The sequence below is a fragment of the Schistocerca serialis genome, chromosome 12 (assembly GCF_023864345.2).
Source record: "Schistocerca serialis cubense isolate TAMUIC-IGC-003099 chromosome 12, iqSchSeri2.2, whole genome shotgun sequence".
NCBI classification, from domain to species: domain Eukaryota; kingdom Metazoa; phylum Arthropoda; class Insecta; order Orthoptera; family Acrididae; genus Schistocerca; species Schistocerca serialis.
Window position 1 is genome coordinate 45,962,489 of NC_064649.1, and position 4,838 is coordinate 45,967,326.

At 42.6% G+C, this 4,838-nt stretch overlaps 1 non-coding gene across 1 annotated transcript; it reads right to left on the minus strand.

Moving 5' to 3' along the window:
- Nucleotides 1–1,362: 1,362 nt before the first annotated feature.
- Trnat-ugu (transfer RNA threonine (anticodon UGU)) lies at nucleotides 1,363–1,436 on the minus strand. The gene has a single exon. It is a non-coding gene; the product is annotated as a tRNA-Thr (tRNA).
- Between the last annotated feature and the right edge of the window lie 3,402 nt (nucleotides 1,437–4,838).

A 4,838-nucleotide genomic window follows, 5' to 3' on the forward strand; every position in this document is an offset into this window, starting at 1 on the left:
CACCTTCGGAATCACTCAATGGCCAGTTAGCAACTGAGCCGAGCACTGTTTACATTGTGAAAGGAAAACTATGCAAAGATGTACACTCAAATGGCACGACTGAGTAGCACACACACACAGTAATATCTGTGGAATGTCCATCGACGCGCGTGGAACGAAATTCTTCTCGCGAACGTACAACGTCTCCGAAAAAAATCTCGTGACTATATTCCGCCATTACGGCCAGGTTCTCATTCAAATGAGCAAAAAATGGTACATTTGGAAATTTTTTTGAGACAATGAAAATACATTCGAAGGATCTGTTTGGAAATTACGAGTGATCATACTATGAGCTTTATTTTAGATTTTCAGTAAAAAAAAAATGGCGCCCGTAATTATGATTTGATCAAGGGCCTGCGAGTTGAAGTACGCAGAGTGCGTGCAGTGTGGCCCCTCAGATGTTACCTGAAATCAAAAATGGATAACATCAGTTGATACTACATTATTTCTCTGAAATTAAAAATGGATAACATCAGTCGATATTACATAAAATTTGTGGGAGCGCATACCGAACCGCAATGAAACAACCTTAAATTTAACGATACAGTGCTAATTCGAACTTTGAGTTCGATTTTTGGGGGTTTGTTTCACTCCTTATGCCCACACAAAAATTAGTTAATATTAACAAATGTCGTATTATAGCTATAAGCTCCTAAGAAAAATGTTTACTTTTCGGGGTCCGAGGTAGAAGTTAAGAGGTCGAATCACTTTTAGTTTATGCTGCATGCCGTTCTGAGAAATAAACGTTTCTCAAAAAAAAAAAAGTGTTCAAAGTTTAGAGAAAACTTTTAGTTATATTATTACTTCGATTTGCATGAACTGAGTGTTACATATATATTTTTAATGTTGCTGAACAGGAAGCTGAAGTCAGATTTTCAATATTCAAAGCGGCTAATCCAATACGGAGGGCACAGGATTATGTTTTGACCAATTTTTACCAAAAATGCATTTTCGTTATTTACGTTTAGTCTGCAATTCAAGGAGTGCTTATGAGCCCTACCTCTAGCTCGAATTGTTCCTACATAGCAATTCCCTGTTCTTCTTGGCAGGAAAGGCCGATCTGTGTAACTTGGATATGCAGCAATCGTTATTCGTCAGTATTTTCGGCGAGTCTGTTTGCATGCATTCTGTAGTATGAATCGTTTTGAGCACGTGCGACACGGGACGAGTTTTCATCTACATCTACATGGATACTCTGCAAATCACATTTAAGTGCCAGGCAGAAGGTTCATCGAATTACCTTCAGAATTGATAATTAATTGAAACCCTCAGATGCCGATAGGTGTTGTTGATACAACCTCGATGGGGACAGCTGAAAATGTGTTCCCCAACCGGGACTCGAACCCCGGATCTCCTGCTTACATGGCAGACGCTCTATCCATCTGAGCCACCGAGGACACAGATGAATAGCACGACTGCAGGGACTTAACCCTTGCACGCTTCCCGTGAGACCCACATTCCCAACTGTCCACAATCAACATACGTAATGTACGTAATAGGTATTTGCCCATCCACTCATTACTCGGGCACACTAAGGTGACGATTCCCGTAAGAGTTCGGGCAATCTTTGCGCATTCGCACAGACGAAGGTTAATGGCTGGGTAGCCTTTAACTACATATATGAAGATAGTAACTGTTCTCGAAGGAAGAGATACCACTGATTACCGTGCAGCTTTTCTAGAATAAATTATAATTAATTGAAACCCTTAGCTGCAGACAGGTGTTGATATACCTCGATGGGAACAGCTGAAAATGTGTACCCCGAGGTACATCAACACCTGTCGGCAGCTGAGCGTTTCAATTAATTATCATTTATTCTAGAGAAGCTGCACGGTCATCAGTGGTACCTGTTCTTTCGAGGCAGTTACTATCTTCATATACCTTCACAATTCTCTATTATTCCAATCTCGTATAGCGCGCGGAAAGAACGAACACCTATATCTTTCCGTACGAGCTCTGATTTCCATTATTTTATCGAGGTGATCGTTTCTTCCTATGTAGGTCGGTGTCAACAAAATATTTTCGCATTCGGAGGAGAAAGTTGGTGACTGGAATTTCGTCGCAACGAAAAACGCCTTTGTTTTAATCATACCCATCCCAAATCCTCTATCATTTCAGTGACACTCTCTCCCATATTTCGCGATATAACGTGCTGCCCTTCTTTGAACTCCGACAGTCCTATCTGGTAAGGATCCCACACCGCGCAACAATATTCTAAAAGCGGATGGACAAGCGTAGTGTAGGCCTTCTTCCTGAGCAAGCGTTTCCGACTCAAGAGTGTCCCATGGCAACTGTCCGTCTGTGGTAAGCTCCTGTGGGACCTAACTGCTGAGGTCGTCAGTTCCTAACCGGCCGGTGTGACCGTGCGGTTCTAGGCGCTTCAGTCTGCATACGTGTGACCGCTACGGTCGCAGGTTCGAATGCTGCCTCAGGTATGGATGTGTGTGGTGTCCTTAGGTTAGTTAGGTTTAAGTAGTTCTAAGTTCTAGGGGACTGATGACCTCAGAAGTCGAGTCCCATAGTGCTCAGAGCCATTTGAACCATCAGTCTCTAAACATTCTGCGTGGTGTCTGCTTGTTCTATATCGTGTCTCCCTACCACTTTCGCGCAACGACGCTCTGAGCGTGTTTTTTAGGGTATTGACTAGTTTGAACCTGGGACCTGTTGCTGGTAAGGAGACGCCAGACCACACATGACATGTAGAATTCAGAAGAGTTCAGTGAGACTAGCGATAATAAAACCAAATACTTAATGATTTCAGCGTCAGCTCCACTGCACTCCCTGTAAAAGAATCTTAATACTAACTAAATTTAGTGGAAGGGGTTCAAGGCTTTCCTATTTTTAGTTAGCTGGTAAAATAACGTCGAAAAAGCAGTTAAGTTTACCACTGGAAATTTTATTCTAATCACAAAACATTGTTTATAAATTGCACTATTGATAAAAGGAGATGTTTTAATACAGGATGGTAAAAACCAACAAAAATGTGAACGAATATTCCCTGAATGGGTTTCCAAGTTCTACAATGGATCGAAGTATGACCTATGCCATATCACATCTATAATGTAGGTTTAAATTAAGTTTCACAAGAGAGAGAAAACTATCAAAATGGTCTACAGTTACCCTCAATTATCTTTAATTACTTATCTAACTTGTCGCAAATTACAATGGCTGATGTGGCTTCTCAATAACTATATAACAGAAAAATCATCGCGTTTCAGATTTTTACTTCAAGTGGCAAATGTGAACACCATGAGCTTTAATTGACGATCGACACTAGTATTACGCAAAAAAGGGATGTAACAGATGAGACTTCTGCAGTTCTGAGAGAAGCTTTATGCGCTGTTATGTGGCATCGCGTGCGTTCATTACCTTGTCGGTGTTCGTCAGGGGGCGACGGGCAGCACAGCTCCGCTCACCTCGCCGTCTCGGAAGTAACTCTCCCTAACTTCTCCTTACTACAATTTACCGAAGTTGGTTTAAAAAAAAACTATCTGGCTGTGTTTTCATCTTACCAATCAGGGTCTCAATGTTAACCTTAAGCTCTGCCTACAAAAATTCTGTCTATCCAATGAGAAACATTATACTTTTCGTGGTGGGGCAATGTTTTTAAAGTTTGCAACGTAGCAGACGCGAAAAAGTCTCACGCTGAAACTTGCAGCTGGTGTGGTCCTTTTAGCGTTATCGTAAGATCTGTACTGTCCTTCTGGAGGGCTCTATCTTTTAACATGGGCTGGGGGGTGGTCCTAACGTAACAGAGACGCGAAAAAGTCTCACGCTAAAACTTGCGGGTGGTGTGGTCCTAGCAGTTAGTTGGCGACGTGGGTGTCCGTCCGTCCCTTATCGTAGGGCCTTCCAGCTTAACACGGTTCTGCTCTCGGCTTCTGTTCTCGTTTCTCCCCTCGGAACTGCGTCTGTCTCATGGTGGGAAGGTATGACAAGCATTTAGGCATTCTTGTGTTAGTCTGTGATATTGCATTTCCTCACTCGTTACTCGTATTACTTTCGTTAATTTAATGTCACGATTTATTCGGAGCTATGTGACATACTACTGGATTTGCTTATCATGTCAGGGTTTTCATGGAAGGTGTTGGATTTGCCTGACACTTCACAAGTCCCTATGCTTACACACTACTTACAGTAACGTATGCTAAGGACAACACACACACACACACACACACACACACACACACACACACACACATAACCATGCCCGAAGGAGGACTCGAACCTCCAACGAGGGGAGCTGCGTGAACCGTGACAAGGCGTTTGAGACAGCGCGGCTACGCCGGGCGGCTCATGGCAGCCGTGACACTGCTTCAAACAATGGGCTGTAGAAACTTTTGTAACGCGAGGATTAAAAAAAACCTTTCCGTTCCAAGAGTCTAGACAAGTACACCCTTAAAAAATGCAATTACAAAGAAATTGAATTTTCGAACGTTTTCAATCACAACCTGTCCTTAAGGAACACCGTTGATCAAATGTCACACGGATTGTGTACTCAGGTTTCACATGTGGGGTAACAGTTTCTAATCAACATACAGAAAGAGCAGGGCTTAAAACTTTGAAGCGTTAAATTTCAAGGGCCGTTCTCTTTTTTGCAAATTTTTTCACAGCGGAAATTTCTCTCGTTTTTTTTTGCCATAGGAAAAGGAAGATAGCAATGGGAGGAGGGGGGGGGGGGAGGCGAGAGGGGGGGGGGGAGGAATTTTGCGTCTCCCACCTTGGAATCCTCAATACATAATTTTTATTCATTACGAGATTCTCAGCCACTTGTAGAAGTGATTTCCCTTGATTCTGCA